Source organism: Lathyrus oleraceus, chromosome 3 (genome assembly GCF_024323335.1).
Source record: "Lathyrus oleraceus cultivar Zhongwan6 chromosome 3, CAAS_Psat_ZW6_1.0, whole genome shotgun sequence".
In the NCBI taxonomy this organism is placed as follows: Eukaryota; Viridiplantae; Streptophyta; class Magnoliopsida; order Fabales; family Fabaceae; genus Lathyrus; species Lathyrus oleraceus.
The window spans coordinates 383,836,893-383,857,505 of NC_066581.1; positions in this window are offsets into that span (position 1 = coordinate 383,836,893).

Consider the following 20,613-nt stretch of genomic DNA (forward strand, 5'->3'; position numbering starts at 1 on the left):
CCAAATGGCCAATTCATGTGATTCTTTTTTGAGCAAACTCCATTTGACATGAGCTATCATAATCCATCATTACATTTCATCAAAAATCATCACATAAAAAGTCCATTTTTCAAGTGACTTCATTTAAATTTTGGTGGGAAAAAAGGTCATTTTGAAAAGTACACACAATTTTCATGCCAAACCAATTGCAATGGCCTTAAAACAGAAATTTGGATTTGCTGCAAGTGGAATTTTACTGTTCCATTGGTTACATTTGAAAAAGGGCATTTTGGCCAAATTCCATTAACATGCCAATTTCACTAATCCAATTCATTTTGGCTAATCATGTTTAACAAGTGATTAACAGGTGGTATAAAGTCCTAATTCTGACAGAATTCATAATCAACAATCACAATCTCAGATCCAAACTTTTTTTCATTTCAATTTCTCTCAAATTCTCTCAAATTTTTCTCAACTTCTTCCATCGATTTTCATCATTTTTCTTGCTTGCTCCTTGCTCTAACCATCATATGCAGGCGTTGTGAAGATCTGTTGAAGAGGAATGGTGAAGAATTCTTGAAGATTGTGGTTGTTGAAAGTTGAAGATGCACATGGCAGTTGGAGATTTCTGCGAATTCAAGCTGTGTTGAGCTAAAGTCTTGATTCCATACACTCATCCAAGCATCATTGAGCACCTGTTTCATATTTCCAAGCTTCGAATCCAACAAATCAAGTTTCTGCATCTTCATCAAGGTGAAATTCGATTGCTCTAATTCTTCCAATTGTCATGTGTATCTGATAGATCTTTTGTTGCTGATTATCATGAACTTTCAATCGTGTTAAACCATGCTATAATGAGAGAGAACGGTTGATTTGAGATTTGATGAGTGATCCTTGATCCTTTCGATTCACGCTTGATTTGGTGTTTTTGGATGTGTTAATTGTTGTTTGTTCATGCCTAATGTTGGATCTTTGAAATGCCATGCTCGATTCACGTTTCTGGAACATTTCGTTTTTGCTGGAAAATTGTGCATGAAGATCATGAAGATCTTCATGCTGTTCTTCATTCTGGAAATTTTCCTGCGGATTTTGCCGCAACCTTCATCGTGCTTGCCACGGCTTTTCCTGCGGATTCGCGTGTGTTTCCTGCAGATTCACGTGATGCATGCATGCTGCATGCGCTAGGGTTCTGGTCTAAACGACCGCGTTTTGCTTCATGGCGCGTTTTCTCATTTTGAATTCACACGCGGTTCGATCCCGCCCCATGACACTTTCATTTTTTTAGCTTTTGGCATTTTATTCAATTGTCTTCACATATCCATATGCCTTCCATTCATCATTTTTAATTTCTCATCACATGAAGAAAATCATAACTCTCTCAATAATAATCCATTTCACATGAGATTTTTTCCACCATGATCTTTGTGATGTCCTTTATTTTTTGATGATTTTTAATGAATTTGTGCACGGCTGGAAAAAATAATGGCCTAGGGTTTATGTTCATATGTCATTTCTTGCATATAGCTTGCCATTTTGTTTGTGAAATTCTGATGCTTGATCCAAAATTCTTGAAATTTTACATGTGTAATCTAGACTCATTCCTGGTCATTTTGGTATATGGTTTGTGATTTTTCCATTTCTGGATTGTGAGATATGATGTGATCTTTGGAGGTGTGACAATGTATGTCACACCATTTCTTGTTCATGTTCTTGATTTTCTTTTCCATGCCTATTGAACTTGAATTGATCTGGATTTTTGCATGTTGATACTTATGGATGTTAAGTTTGCTTGTGATTTTCGCTGGAATTTTTTGAATGCATTTTCTATTTGTTTGAGAATATTTCCCCTGTTTGACCAATTGTGAACCTTTTGTGAGTCATGATCTCATATGTTTTGTGAAATTCTTGTGGTTTATTGGATGGACTTGAAATTTGGCATGTGTATTATAGACATCTTGAAGTTTGCCATGGCTTTGATCTCATTCATTTATCATGTTTGGTTCCTATTTTATGCTTGTTTGAAATTGATGCATGATTTAGTGCCTTGTATGAGCTTGTTTGAACATTCCTTGCCTTGTATGAGTTTTAATTGACATGATTTTTGGTGTGTTGCTCATTCAATGTGTTCTGATTAAGCATGATTTTTCTTGGAATTTATTGAGCTATTGTGGTATTGATATGCTTGTGTTCATTCTGTTTACACCAATGTGATTCCAACTTGCCTAGTTTGACATGATTTGCTTATGAAATGGAATTGGTGTATAGTTTTGATATGGGACCAATTGGACTTTATTCTTATTTGATTAATCTTGATTTTGATCAATTTTCATGTTCTGTTTTGGTTCATTCCTCCTCCTTTGACCCTAGGCTTTGGCCTAAGGGTTTACTTCTCATGTTTGAGTTTGATTTTCAGGTTGAAGAAGCAAATGCTTTAAAGGAGATCAATTCAAGTTGATTGAGTTTGGTTTATTTGATTGTTATGGACTAACTTGGTTTGTTTTGTAGGATGCTAGCTCATTTGATTTGAGTTTGTGCTTTGCACATGTGATTGATTGTGTTGACTGTTGGTTCTTATCCTGTCTGTTTTGACTTTGTGATTGAGTACTGATTATATTTGATTGATTTCAGGTACCTTAGTTGCTATAGTTCCTTGTGAACTTGCTATTGCTTTGCTTTTCTTAAGCATTGAGGTAGAATCTCTTGTCTCCATGTAGTCTGGAAGACCTGGCTTGTTACTTAGTCAGGCACCTGTCTGAAGTCCTCCTTAAGAGGCAATGTTTGTGATTGTTTATCTTTGTCCCCAAGCAGGAAAAGTCCTTTTGATAAGGCAATTGGTAGATAGAAGAGATGTATAGTCCATCTCCTACTACTCTGTGTGTCACTCACCTTGCTCACACCACATGTGTTGATGCATAGTGAGTAAAAACCCAAGATCTATCGAGTCATTAACTTGTGGAGAGAGTTCCAACTTTCTGAACTCCCACACCTTCTGATATTCAATGCTCTCCCTGACCAGGGATAAGAGCAATGAGGCACATCCCTCATATCCTTTCATCTGCTTCACCTTGGCTCTCAATGTCAAGGTTAAGAGCACCATTCACCCTATTCCAGTTGACTTTAAAGTCTAACCCTTGCTTGAGCCTAATTGCTTGGTTATAGTGTGTGCTAAATGACTTTGTTTGATTGATTGCCTACTTCATCTGCACATGTTTGCTTGTTTGCCTTTGTGCATTTATCATCATTGATTGTTCATTATTGCATGATCATCATTTCATATCTTTGTGATCCATCTATGGTTTACCCATTGAGGACAACAGTAAGTCCATTAATTGGCTATTGTTCCTATGATTTGGAAGGGATAGAGTGTAAGACCATTTCATTTGGCCACTTATGTCCATTGCTTAAATGCTTGTTTGTTTGTTGTATGTGAGGATGCAAGTGTAAGACCATGTTGTTGGCATTTGTTATTCCTATGATCATTTGTTGGAGATTAGAGTAAGCCCAGATAGATTGGCATCTGACATCCATGTTTTGTTTTATTTTAGGAGACCGGTGTAAATCCATCTATTGGTATCCGGTATCCACCTTTGTTTGTGAGATTGGAGTAAGTCCATTCATTGGCTTCCGGTATCATTGTTTGTTTTAGGAGATTGGTGTAAATCCATTTATTGGTATCCGGTATCCGCTTTTGTTTGTGAGATTGGTATAAGTCCATTGATGGCATCCGGTATCACCTTGCTTTTATTTGCTTACTTGTTTTGTTGCTTCATTCCTAAGGACACACTTGAATCATCTTCTATATGATCTCAAGAGGTGAACCTTTCTAGGAAGTTTTACACTCCATTCTCCACACCCTCTTTGTCCTAAACCTTTTCACATGTTGCTTCAAAACTTTGACTATTGTGCAAACATCTCATGTCTTTTCAAATTAGAAACCTGGACCCTAAGTCCTTGACATTTCAAACTCCATTTCATAACACTTCTTTGAATCAATCCTAATCATACCTTAACCGTATTTTGTGAATACTCATAATCAATTAACTTCACCCATTCCATTGTTTTGTGGCTCTGTCCATTGTTAATATGTTTTACACATTAGCCATAGGTTTCAATTACCATAGTGGTTGATGTAAATCTTACCTTATCCTTAGTGAGTTGATTGTGAGTCTTCCATACTTATTATAGGGTTAACCCCTCACTAGTATGTTGAAGCCGTCCTCGCATGGTGGATTGTCGATTCAGGTTGAGTTTTCTCCCATTGGTAATGAAAAGCCTTGATGCTTGTGTTTTAAAATGAATTCACAAATTCTTGGAAATCTTTTAGCCGAACTACAATGTTTTGATCCTTTACCTTTGTATGGAAAGGTACGTAGGCAACGGGTTCATCCGTTCAAACACAAAAATAATAAAATTGTACATTCTTTTCTCATCTTCCCATTCATGTTTGCACAATATGTCATAAACAAATAAACTTTTTCTTATACAACAAGTGTGAAAAGGGCTCCCTAGGAGTACCTAGGACGTTTTGGGTGCCTAACACCTTCCCATTGCGTAATTTACCCCTTACCCAGATTCTCTGATCTTTTCATTAGTTTTCTACGTGTAAAACTTCTTAGGCTTTTGTTCGCTTTTTAGCCAGTCCTTTGGATAAATAAAAGTGCGGTGGCGACTCGGTTTCTTTGTATGCTTTGCTTATGGTTTAATCAATAAATCATATAGCGACGAATACACCGCTACAGTGACTCATGTCCCTCAGCATGCTTCGCGGAGTACCCATCAACTGTCTTTATGGTCATCCAGTTACGGACAACGTTTGATCAACAATAAGGCACTCGACTCTACATCTAAGGTCCATAGTGGTTTCAGGTTGAAGGGTGATATACACCATTATCACCATGAGAATAACTTATGACACTTTGCATAACATTCTATATAGTATTCTCATAGCGGGTCAATCCAGTATAAATATTACTCTTAATATTTATACCTATGTTTAAGAATCGATAACTCCTTATCCATGATCCATGAGATGTAATCATCAGTCTATATACATAATAATCTTAATGCTTTAATATTATCCCACTTCGCAATAAAGCTCGACTACGGATACTTTAAGAATAATGTCCTTATGTTTAATGTGATCTCTTGATTAATTCACACTTGATACATTAAATGAACTAGCTATTCTAGGGACTTTATGAAACAAACATAATAAAGAAAAAACCTTTTATTATTAATAAATAATTTGATACAAGTACCAAAAGTATTGACCTCTAGGGCTTACACCAATACCTCGTTATATAGATGAGATTATAAATACAAGAATTAAAACATAGCATTTGTCATTTTCATACATTAATATGCATATGACAACCTCACTATATAGATGGGATTTTTGGGATATTTATAGATGCTGAATATTATGGATAATAACATGGCATGAAATTAAGTTGTAGATTATGGTGCAGGTGTGAACATGCCAAATGACTATTTTAACTTTTAGGCTAGAAAGTGGTGGAGATCATATTTGCATGGCATATTTAGATTTGGATTGACAAAAACGTGTTGTTGAAGAGCCTTGAACTTGCACATACCATGACTTATGACATGTGCTCATATGATGGCCACTCAGCATGCTGGACCAGGAAAGTAATTATGTTTATTATTGACTATGTATGGTATGCTACTCATGGTTTTAAAGTGAATCTTAATTTAAAATTACGGTTGTGATCTCTGATGCAGTTGAAGTTGCAGGTATTATGATTGCAGTCATTGCAATTGTTTAACGTGCATTGCGTAGCGGAGCCTGAATTTGTGAATTTTGATCGAGATCATCCAAGTGAAAATTTTGTCATAAACATTGTGTACAAGGAATTTTTTTAAGACCTCACTTACACAAACAAATCAAATTTAAAATGACAGGTGTGTAAGTCAAATTATTGTTTATCTAAGTTTAATCATTCATTTTACCAATTTATTTCACCATGTCAACTGAAATTTGTTATATTTATATATTTGCTGATAGAATTTCTTTGTGTAATTTACTAGCTACTACTTAATTTATGAACCATATTTAAATATGGTTCTTGATGAACAGGGAGGTTGTGTTATTACTATGACTAATACGACAAGTATGTCTCTCATGCCTCCGATCAAACCAATGGTGGAGTTTATACTATGAGCTATGATTGCAACACTTTACTTTTTTTAGTGATGGAGAAATTTGCAATTGATTCACATTGATTTAATCTTTAGAGTTATGTTGAGATTAACTTGGTTTTTTTCTTGATTATATTTATTTCATGTCTATCATGTTTTTCTGCTTATCAAGCTATTTTGTGCCCCCAATGAATTTTCCGTCAAGAAGTTGTTTATTTTGATTTCTTTGCCTTTTAGATGTTTGCAAGTAGAAACTTTCTATATAATTTGGAGCATTATGGATTCATTAGATTACAATCAAGTTTTTTATTCAACTTTGGTAGGTTATAAACAGGGACGAAGCCAGAAAAATAAGAATGTTGGGGGCAATATTATTAATTTAATTACAATTTTGATCTTTTATTTTAAATTTAAGTAGTTTTGGTCTCCTTCTCATGCTTTTGCATTTAAAAAAATTAACAAAATTTCTATAATTTAAATGACAAGTTTCTTGTGAAATATGATAAATCATCGTATATAAATCTATTGTCAAATTTTATAAATAAAAATAAAAAATAAAAAATAAATAACTCATCGATGTTTTATGAAAAAACGTGAGAGAAAAATATACAAAGCTAAAAGAATCAAGTATACTGAATTGTAAAGTATTAGTAACCCCGTCCCTGATTATAATTTAAAATACAATGTATTTAGATTATATGTTTATGGTTATTGAAAATATACTAGAATTATATGTTTTAACATATATTGTTTTGACATATTTTTATGAATCATTTGTCGATAATTATTTTAACATATTTTTATATATTGTTAAATATATATTATTTATTATTAGTATTTAAGATTGAGACACTTGTGTGATCAAAATTTATTTAGAATAAAATTTATTTAAAGTAGTATATATGTATCGTGTGAATTTTATTTAGAGTAGTATGTATCATATGTTTCGTGTGAATTAAAAAGTCTTAAAAAATCAATGAAACGTGTCCTTTATTTCCTTTAAATAATCTAAAATTTAATGAAGACTGTCCTTTACTTTCTTTAGATGATTTACTCTCTCATTTTAGTGTACAATTTATAGCTTTTTATGATTTTTGTGTTTTTAGTGTCTGTCACAATATTCTATACTATACTATAATTTTATATTCTATAATAATAAATATTGAATCATAATATATTAACAAAAAATAAGAGCTCACTTTGAAGTATTCTTAAAGACATTGACTCTTGATTTTTAGTTGCTATAATGAATTATAATTTATTTAATTCATATTATAAATATTATAGTAAATTGAATTTTATAGACTTTTTGATGAATAATATTTTTTTGTATCAATTAATTAAAAATATTTTATTTTTTTATATTTTATGCAAAAATTCATCTCATTCTAATTTATTAATAATTTTAAAATCAAAATATAAATATAGTGATATTTGGAAAACGTGATGTTTTAATAATTATCCCAATATATATATATATATATATATATATATATATATATATATATATATATATATATATATATATATATATATATATATATATATATATATATATATATATATATATAGCATTAAACGGGTATAAAAAAAGTTACTAAGATTATATATTTTCCTTATATATATAAATGTTAATTTGAAAATATTTATAACCAATCAAAGTAACATCATGAAAACTAATAGCATAGATAAAATAATTTTATCATAAAAAACTAAACACTTATTAAATATTTACAATAAACAATATTTAAAGTTGTTACTAATTAAATTCAACAATAACAATAATAAATTATTTAACTTCTACATTTTAAATATTATTAAATAGGGAACTGAAAAATACATATGAATAATAAATATACTATTTTATTTCACTCAAAGTTTAAAAAACATAACACACAATATTTTTATCCTAAATATTAATAGCATGACACACGACCAATAACAAAACATGACAAAAATAAAATATCTACTTATATATAATTTATATAAATATTTATCTAAACTTTTTAAAATATAACAGAGTAAACAATCAATATACAATAAATAAAAAACGTAATTTTGTACATCATTTTATTCATCTTTATTGTTAATTATATTAATTATTTTTAATATTCAAAATAATTTTAATAATATTTTTTTTAAATTATAAATAATAAATATAAATATAAAATGACTAATTAGATTATATTCAATTAAATGTATATATTTTCAATTATTATGAAAATGAAAATTTACAACTTCAAAACTAGAGACAGAGAAAATATGTATTATAACCTCATTAAATAAATGATATTATAAATACAAGAAGTAAAGCCTAGCATTTCTCATTTTCATATATTAATATGCATATGACAAACTCATTATATAAATGAAATTATAAATACAAGAAGTAAAACCGAGTATTTCTCATTTTTATATTTTAATATGCAAATTACAAACCTCATTATATAGATTAGATTAAAAATACAAGAATTAAAACCTACCATTTGTCATTTTCATATGTTAATATGCATATGGCAATCTCATCATGTAGATCAGATTATAAATACAAGAATGAAAGCCTACTCTTTCTCATTTCCATAGGTTAATATACATATGACAACCTCATTAAATAGATGAGATTATAAATAGAAGAAGTAAAACCTAGTAATTCTCATTTTCATACGTTAATATGTATAATACAACCTCATAATGTACATGATATTATATTTACAAGAAATAAAATATAGTTTTTCTCATTTTCATATCTTAATATGCATATTACAACCTAATTATGTAGATGATATTATATTTACAAGAGAAAAAAAACATAATCTTTCTCATTTTGATATGTTAATATGCAAATTAATACCTCATTATAGGAATTAAAACCTAGAATTTGTCATTTTCATATAATAATATGCATATGACAACCTAATTATATAGACCAGATTATAAATGGAAGAATTAAAACCTAGTCTTTCTCATTTTCATATGTTAATATGCATATATAAACCTCATTATATAGATGAGATTATAAATAGAAGAAGTAAAACATAGCAATTCTCATTTTGATAGTTTAATATGTATATTACAACCTCATTATGTAGATGATATTATATTTACAAGAAATAAAACATAGTCTTTCTCATTTCCATATGTTAATATGGATATTACAACGTCATTATGTAGATGATATTATATTTAAAAGAAATAAACATAGTCTTTCTCATTTGGATATATTAATATGCAAATTACAACCTCATTATGTTAAAATACATATTACAACCTCATTATGGAAATTACAACCTCATTATGTTCATATGCATATTACAACCTCATTATGTAGACGATATTATATTTACAAGAAATAAACATAGTCTTTCTCATTTTGATGTATTAATATGCAAATTACAAGCTCATGATAAGAATTCAAACCTAGAATTTGTCATTTTCATATGTTAATATGCATATGACAACCTCATTATATAGACGAGATTATAAATAAAAGAATTAAAACTTACTCTTTCTCATTTTCATATGTTAATATGCATATTACAACCTCATTATATATATGAGATTATATTTACAAGAAGTAATGTCTAGCCTTTCTGATTTTCAAATGTTAATATGCATATGACAACCTCATTATATAGATAAGATTATATGTACAAGAAGTCAAACATGGACTTTCTCATTTTCATATGTTAACATGCAAGTTACAACCTCATTATTTAGAATAGATTATAAATACAAGAATTAAAACCTATCATTTGTCATTTTCAAATTTTAATATACATATGACAACCCCATTATATAGATGAGATTATAAATACAAGAATTATATCCTAGACTTTCTCATTTTCATATGTTAATATGCATATGACAACCTCATTATATAGATTATATTATAAAGACAAGAATTGAAACCTATCCTTTCTCATTTTCATTTGTTAATATGCATATTACAACCTTATTATATAGATACGATGATAAATACAAGAATTAAAACCTAGCCTTTCTCATTTACATATGGTAATATGCATATGACAACCTCATTATATAAATGAGATTACAAATACAAGAATTAAAACCTATCATTTCTCATTTTCATATGTTAATATGCATATTACAACCTTATTATATATATATGAGATAATATTTACAAGAAGTAATACCTAGCCTCTCTCATTTTCATATGTTAATATGCGTATGACAACCTTATTATATAATTCAGATTATATTTACAAGAAGTAAAATCTAGCCTTTCTTATTTTCATATGTTAATATGCATATGGCAACCTCATTATATAGATGATATTATAAATACAAGAATTAAAACCTAGCCTTTCTTATTTTCATATGTTAATATGCATATTAAAATATCATTATATGGATGAAGTTATAATAACAAGAATAAAAACCTAGCCTTTCTCATTTACATATGTTCTTATGCATATGACAACCTCATTATATAGATGAGATTATATTTAGAAGAAGTAATACTAGCCCCTCTCATATTCATATGTTAAATTGTATATTAAAACCTCATTATATAAATTAGATTATAAATACAAGATGTTAAAGCTAGCGTTTCTCATTTTCATATGTTAATTTGCATATTACAAACTCATTCTATGTATGAGATTATATTTAATATAGATGAGATTATAATTACAACAAGTAAAACCTTTCATATGAAACCTTTCATTTCTCATTTTCATATGTTAATATGTATATGACAACCCCATTATATAGATGATATTATAAATACAAAAACTAGAACCTAGTCTGGCTCATTTTCATATCTTAATACACATATTAAAACCTTATTATATATATCATATTATATTTACATGAAGTAAAACCTAGCCTTTCTCATTTTGATATGTTAGTATGCAAATTACAACCTCATTATAAAGATTGGATGATAAATACAAGAATTAAATCCTAGCCTTTCTAATTATATACATGATATTAGAAATACAATAAAATAAACCTATCCTTTCTCATATTCATATGTTAACATGCAAATTACAACCTCATTATATAGAATAGATTGTAGATATAAGAATTTAAACCTAACCTTTTCCATTTTCATAGATTAATATGCATATGAAAATCTAATTATATAGATGAGATTATAAATACAAGAATTAAAACCTAGTGTTTCTCATTTTCATATGTTAATATGCATATGACAACCTCATTATACAAATGAGATTATATTTACAAGAATTAAAACCTATCATTTCTCATTTTCATATGTTAATATGCATATGACCACCTCATTATATAGATGATATTATAAATACAAGAATTAAAAGTTAGTCTGTCTCATTTTCATATGTTACTATGCATATTCAAACCTCATTACATAGATGGGTATACATTTAGATGAAGTAAAACCTAGCCTTTCTCATTTTGATATGTTAATATGCAAATTAAACATCATTATATATAGATTAGATTATAAATACAGGAATTAAAACCTAGCCTTTCTCATTTTCATATGTTAATATGCATATGACAACCTCATTATATAGATGAGCTGATAAATACAATAATTAAAACCTAGCATTTCTGATTTAAATATGTTAATATGCATATGACAACCTCATTATATAGATGAAACTATAAATACAAGAATTAGAACCTAGCCTTTCCCATTTTCATATGTTAATATGCATATGACAACCTCATTATATAAATGAGATTATAAATAGAAGAAGTAAAATCCAGTTTCTCTCATTTTCATATATTAATATGCATATTACAACCTCATTATATAGATGATATTATATTTTCAAGAAATAAAACCTAGACTTTCGCATTTTCATATGTTAATATGCATATTACAATCTCATAATATAGATAACATTATATTTACATGAAGTAGAACCTAGCCTTTCTCATTTTGATATGTTAATATACAAATAAACAACTCATTACAAGAATTAAAACCTAGAATTTGTCATTTTCATTAGTTAATATGCATATGACAACCACATTATATAGAATAGATTATAAATACAAGAATTAAAAACTAGCCTTTCTCATTTTCATATGTTAATATGCATATGACAACCTCATTATATATAATAGATTATAAATACAAGAATTAAAACCTATCATTTCTCATTTTCATATTTTAATATGCATATTACAACCTCATTATATAGATGAGATTATAAATACAAGAATTAAATCCTAGCCTTTCTAATTTGCATATGTTGATATGCATAAGACAACCTCATTATATACATGAGATTATAAATACATTAATTAAAACCTATCCTTTCTCATTTTCATAGTTAACATGCAAATTACAACCTCGTTATATAGAATAGATTGTAGATATAAGAATTTAAACCTAACCTTTCCCATTTTCATAGATTAATATGCATATGAAAACCTAATTATATAGATAAGATTATAAATAAAAGAATTAAAACCTAGTGTTTCTCATTTTCATATATTAATATGCATATTACAACCTCATTTTATAGATGATATTATAAATACAAGAATTAAAACCTAGTCTCTCGCATTTTCATATGTTACTATGCATATTCAAAGCTTATTATATAGATGAGTATATATTTAGATGAAGTAAAACCTAGCCTTTCTCATTTTGATATGTTAATATGCAAATTAAAACATCATTATATAGATTAGATTATAAATACAATAATTAAAACCGAGCCTTTCTTATTTTCATATGTTAATATGCATACGACAACCTCATTATATAGATGAGATTATAAATACAATAATTAAAACCTAGCATTTCTCATTTTCATATGTTAATATGCATATGACAACCTCTTTATTAAAAGGAGATTATAAATACAAGAATTAAAACCTAGTCTGTCTCATTTCAATATGTTAATATGCATATTAAAACCTCATTATATAGATCAGGTTATATTTACATGAAGTAAAACCTAGCCTTTCTTATTTTGATATGTTAATATCTAAATTACAACCTCATGATATAGATTAGATTATAAATGTAAGAATTAAAACCTAGCATTTCCCATTTTCATATGGTAATATGCATATGACAACCTCATTATATAGATGAGATTATAAATACAAGAATCAGAACCTAGCCTTTCTCATTTTCATATGTTAAAATGCATATGACAACCTCATTATACAGATGAGATTAAAATAAGAAGAAGTAAAACCTACTCTCTCTCATTTTCATATATTAATATTCATATTACAACGTCATTATATAGATGATATTATATTTACATGAAATAAAACCTAGCCTTTCTCATTTTCATATGTTAATATTCATATTACAACCTCATTATATAAATCATATTATATTTACATGAAGTAAAACCTAGCCTTTCTTATTTTGATATGTTAGTATGCAAGTTACAACCTCATTATATTGATTAGATTATAAATAGAAGAATTAAATCCTAGCCTTTCTAATTTTCATATGTTAATATGCATAAGACAACCTCATTATATACATGAGATTATAAATACAATAACTAAAACCTATCCTTCCTCATTTTCATATGTTAACATGCAAATTACAACCTCATTAGATAGAATAGATCGTAGATATAAGAATTTAAACCAAACCTTTCCCATTTTCATAGATTAATATGCATATGAAAACCTAATTATATTGATGAGATTATAAATAAGAGAATTAAAACTTAGTGTTTCTCCTTTTCATATGTTAATATGCATATGACAACCTCATTATACAAATGAGATTATAAATAGAAGAAGTAAAACCCAGTCTTTCTCCTTTTCATATATTAATATGCATATTACAACCTCATTATATAGATGATATTATATTTACAAGAATTAAAACCTAGAATTTGTCATTTTCATTAGTTAATATGTATATGACAACCTCATTATATAGAATAGATTATAAGAATTTAAACCTAACCTTTCCCATTTTCATAGATTAATATGCATATGAAAACCTCATTATATAGATGAGATTATAAATAAGAGAATCAAAACCTAGTGTATCTCATTTTCATATGTTAATATGCATATGACAACCTCATTATACAAATGAGATTATAAAGAGAAGAAGTAAAACCCAGTCTTTCTCATTTTCATATATTAATATGCATATTACAACCTCATTATATAGATGATATTATATTTACAAGAAATAAAACCTAGCCCTTCTCATTTTCATATGTTAATATGCATATGACAACCTCATTATATAAATGAGATTATAAATAGAAGAAGTAACACCCAGTCTTTCTCATTTTCATATATTAATATGCTTATTACAACCTCATTATATAGATGATATTATATTTAAAAGAAATAAAACCTAGCCTTTCTCATTTTCATATGTTAATATGCATATTACAATCTCATAATATAGATGACATTATATTTACAAGAAGTAGAATCTAACCTTTCTCATTTTGAAATGTTAATATATAAATAAACACCTCATTACAAGAATTAAAACCTAGAATTTGTCATTCTCATATGCTAATATGCATATGACAACCTCATTATATAGAATAGATTATAAATACAAGAATTAAAAACCATGATTTCTCATTTTCATATGTTAATATGCATATGACAACTTCATTATATAGATGAGATTACATATACAAGAATTAAAACATAGAATTTCTCATTTTCATATGTTAATATGTATATGATAACCTCATTATATAGATGAGATTATAAATACAAGAATAAATTCCTAGTCTTTCTAATTTTCATATGTTAATATGCATAAAACAACCTCATTATATAGATGAGATTATAAATACAATAATTAAAACCTAGCCTTTCTCATAATTTTATATGTTAACGTGCAAATTACAACCTCATTATAAGAATTTAAACAAAACCTTTCCGATTTTCTTAGGTTAATATGCAATTGACAACCTAATTATATAGATGAGATTATAAATACATGAATTAAAACCTAGTGTTTCTAATTTTCATATGTTAATATGCATATTACACCCTCATTATATAGATGAGATTATATTTACAATATGTAATACCGAGGATATCTCATTTTCATATGTTATTATGCACATTACAACCTCATTATATAGATGAGATTATAAATACAATAAGTAAAACCTAGCTTTTCTCAATTCTATATTTTAATATGCCTATTACAACCTCATTATATAGATGAGATTATAAATACAAGATGTAAAACCTAGCCGTTCTCATTTTCATATATTAATATGCATATTAGAACCTCATTATATAGATGAGATTATAATTACAAAACATAAAACCTATCATTTGTCATTTTCATATGTTAATATGCATATGACAACCTCATTATATAGATGAGATTATAAACACAAGAATTAAAACATAGCCCTTCTAATTTTCATATGTTAATATGCATCTTACAACCTTATTATATAGATGATATTATATTTACAAGAAAAAAAACCTACTCTATCTCATTTTCATATGTTAATATGCATCTTACAACCTTATTATATAGATGATATTATATTTACAAGAGATAAAACTTAGACTTTCTCATTTTCATATGTTAGTATGCATATTACATTTCATGATATATATGACATTATATTTACCAAAAAAAACCTATGATTTCTCATTTTGATATGTTAATAGACAAATTACCACCTCATTACAAGAATTAAAACCAAGAATTTGACATTTTCATATATTAATATGCATATGACAACATTATTATATAGAAAAGATTATAAATATAAGAATTAAAAACTAGTCTGTGTCATTTTCATATGTTATTATGCATATGACAACCTCATTATATAGACAATACTTATAAATACAAAAATTAAAGCCGAGCATTTCTCATTTTCATATGTTAATATGCATAAGACAACCTCATTATATAGATGAGATTATAAATACAAGAATTAAAACCTAGCATTTCTCATTTTCATATGTTAATATGCATATTACAACCCCATGATATAGATGACATTATATTTACAAGAAGTAAAACCCAGCCTTTCTCATTACAAGAATTAAAACCAAGAATTTGTCATTTTCATATGTTAATATGCATATGACAACCTCATTATATAGAATAGATTATAAATACAAGAACTACAAACCAGGCATTCTCATTTTCATATGTTAATAATCATATGACAACCTCATTATATTAGATGAGATTATAAATACAAGAATTAAATCCTAGCCTTTCTTATATGTCATTTTTCATATGTTATTATGCATAAGACAACCTCATTATATAGATGAGATTATAAATACAATTATTAGAACCTAGCCTTTCTCATCATTTTATATGTTAACGTGCAAATTAAAACCACATTATAAGAATTTAAAGCTAACCTTTCCCATTTTCATAGGTTAATATGCAATTGACAACCTAATTATATAGATTATATTATAAATACATGAATTAAAACCCAGTGTTTCTAATTTTCATATGTTAATATGCATATTACAAACCCATTATATAGATGAGATTATATTTACAAGATGTAATACCAAGTATAGTACATTTTCATATGTTCTTATGCACATTACAACCTCATTATATAGATGAGATTATAAATACAATAAGTAAAACCTAGCTTTTCTCGATTTTATTTGTTAAAATGCCTATTGCAACCTCATTATATAGATGAGATTATAAAGACAAGAATTAAAACCTATTCTATCTCATTTTCATATGTTACTATGCATATTAATACCTCATTATATAGATGGGTATATATTTACATGAAGTAAAACTTAGATTTTATCATTTTGATATGTTAATATGTAAATTAAAACCTCATGATATAGATTAGATTATAAATTCAAGAATTAAAACCTAGCATTTCCCATTTTCATACGTTAATATGCATATGACAACCTCATTATATAGATGAGATTATAAATACAAGAATTAAAACCTATCATTTCTCATTTTCATATGTTGATATGCATATGACAACCTCATTATATAGATGAGATTATAAATAGAAGAAGTAAAACCTAGTCTTTCTCATTTTCATATATTAATATGCATATTACAACCTCATTATATATATGATATTATATTTACAAGAAATAAAACCTAGCCTTTCACATTTTCATATGTTAATATGCATATTACAACCCCCTTGCTTTTGTTGATTTGCAATACTATGTGAAATGATCTTGGTACCTTTAATTTGTGTGTTATTGTTCAGGAATTAGGCATGAAAGAGTAGAAAACTAAGACACAAGAAAGTTCGCAAAGGAACCAAGTAAGAAAGCAAACATCAGCAAGCTCGCTAGGCGAGTGAGGTAGCGAAGTGCTCGCTAGGCGAGCACTCAGCGAGATGCCAGCGAACACTCCCAAACTTGGACAGAACCATAGCTATCAATTATTCGCTAGGCGAGCTTCCAGCGAGCAGGTAGCGAGCAATTCCAGTAGCAAAATCATCAACACTCGCTGGAGCGAATGGGAGAAGCGAGGGCTTCGCCTAGCGAAGGATTGTTCGCCTAGCGAACATATGCAAGTTTCCTGGGATGTTTATTCTCGGCGCAGGCTACTCTGGTGGCTTATTTTGGGGCTCGCTAAGTGAACCATTCTGCTTGCCTAGCGAGCATGACAGCTCAGTAACCAGTACTATAAGTAGTAGGGGCTACTTTTTGGAAAGGACTTAGATATTTTTCAGCATCTTTTCATCTTCATTTTCCTTGGGATCATATTTTGTAACCTAAAAACCCATTTTCTCATTTTGCTTCTTCTCTTAACAATATTCTACAAAAAGAAGGTGGATTCCCATCCAATCTCGATTCTTCGACTCGGATGTTGATCAACCTTCGACCGAAACTTGTTGACCAAGCTACCATGAAAATGAGTAGCTAAGTCCTTCATTTTGTCAAGGTTAGATGTAGATGATCATAAGCTTTGTATGTATATGGGATGATATTCATTTGTAAACTCTTTGATGATGAATATATGGTGAAAACCTTGTTTTATTGATAACTCTTTGTGTTGGTTTATTATTGAAAGGTGTTTTCCAACTCTTGACCTAGGTTTTCATCCATCCTTGTTCTTTAGCTAGAGATAGTATTGAATGAGTTTGTTTACTAAAAAGTTGAACCTAAAAGTTGTCATTTTGATAGATTGTGTGAGAGATCAACAATGGATCAAAATGGGAAAACCCACAATGTGTGTTAGAGATAAACACATTGGGAGGACTTTGTGAATGTGTTTATCATCTAATGGAATTTATGAGTTTTGTTTGATCGAACATATGCATGCAAAGTGATCGTCAAACCCTAACTTTGACAATCTTTCTCAAATCGTAAAACCAAAACCTTTACTGCAATTTCTTACTTTTTATGCAAGCTACCGTGACCGAAAACTAAAACCCCCTTGTTACGATAAGTTAAGAACTTAACAACTGTCGAACGGCGGCAATATCACATAATCCCTGTGGAGACGATAACAAACCCCAATACTCTAACTTCTTGATCAATGTTTTGAAAAAGAATCAAGAAGCCATGAGTTGGACTCTTTCCGATCTCAAAGGAATTAGTCCTTCCTATTGCATGCACAAGATCTTAATGGAAGAGGACTTTAAGCCGGTAGCTCAACCACAATGCCGCTTAAATCCTACTATGAAGGAAGTTGTTAGAAAGGAAGTTGTTAAGTTGTTGGATGCGGGAATGATTTACCCGATTTCGGATAGCCCATGGGTTAGTCCTGTACATGTGGTTCCAAAGAAAGGTGGCATTATCGTGATTCGAAATGAAAAGGATGAGTTGATCCCCACAAAAGTAGCAACGGGGTGGCGTATGTGCATTGATTATAGGCGGTTGAATACCGCAACTCGAAAAGATCATTTTCCACTCCCGTTCATGGATCAAATGCTAGAAAGACTTTCTGGACAACAATACTATTGTTTCTTAGATGGCTATTCCGGGTATAACCAAATCGTGGTTGACCCGGCCGATCATGAAAAGACGGCTTTCACATGTCCTTTTGGAATTTTTGCATACCTAAAATGCCCTTTGGGTTGTGCAATGCACCAGCGACTTTCCAAAGATGTGTGCAAGCTATTTTTGTCGACCTTATCGAGAAAACAATGGAAGTCTTTATGGACGACTTCTCCGTATTTGGTGGTTCCTTTGGTCTATGTTTGGACAACTTGGAAACGGTTCTTGAAAGATGTGTGAAGACAAATCTTGTTCTTAATTGGGAGAAGTGCCACTTCATGGTGACCGAGGGGATAGTGCTTGGCCATAAAGTCTCTTCAAGAGGGCTTGAAGTTGATCGTGCTAAAGTTGAAGTGATTGAGAAGTTGCCTCCTCCGGTGAATTTGAAGGGAATCCAAAGCTTTCTGGGGCACGCCGGTTTCTATCGGTGCTTTATCAAAGACTTCTCAAAGGTAGCTAAGCCTTTGAGTAACTTGCTAGCTAAGGATCAAGTATTTCTTTTAACTGATGAGTGTTTACAAGCTTTTGAAATTTTAAAGGAAAAATTGGTTACCGCTCCAATTATAGTCGCTCCAAATTGGAATTTAAATTTTGAGCTCATGTGTGATGCAAGCGACTATGCAATTGGAGCGGTATTAGGCCAAAGAAAAGAGAAAAATTTTCATGTGATACACTACGCAAGTAAAGTTCTTAATGAGGCTCAAGTTAATTATGCCACCACTAAAAAAGAATTACTTGCGATAGTGTATGCGCTTGAAAAGTTTAGGTCCTATCTTACTCGGCGATTAAATATTTGCTCACCAAACCGGACTCGAAGCAAAGGCTCATCCACTGGATCCTCTTGTTGCAAGAATTTGATGTTGAAATCAAAGACAAGAAAGGATCGGAAAATTTGGTGGCTGATCATTTATCTCGCTTAGTTAATGTGGAGGTTACCGCTTCCGAGAAAGAAATCCGGGAAGAGTTTCCTGATGAAAAACTTTTCAAAGTTCAAGTTAGGTCGTGGTTTGCGGACTTTGCGAACCATAAGGCTAGTGGTTTGGTGCCTCCCGACCTAACTTTGAACCAAAAAAGGAAATTTCTCTCGGATGCTAAGTACTACGTATGGGATGACCCATACTTGTTTAAATTGGGTGGTGATAACCTTTTGAGGAGGTGTGTTACTGGCGATGAAGCGCAAAGCATTCTTTGGCATAGTCACAACTCGCCTTACGGCGGACACTACAATGGGGTAAGAACGGCCACTAAAGTCCTTCACTGGATTTTATTGGCCTACTATTTTCAAAGACGCAAATGCCCATGCGCAAAGTTGTGATAGTTGCCAAAGAAGTGGTGGGATTGGTAAGATAGATGAGATGCCTCTCCAAAACATCCAAGAGGTTGAAGTATTCGATTGTTGGGGTATCGACTTTGTTGGACCATTCCCACCTCATATGGTAATGAATATATGCTTGTGGCTGTTGACTACGTTTCTAAGTGGGTTGAGGCGATTGCCTCACCTCGGGCGGATGCTAAAACGGTAATAAATTTTTTAAACAAAAACATCTTTTCCCGTTT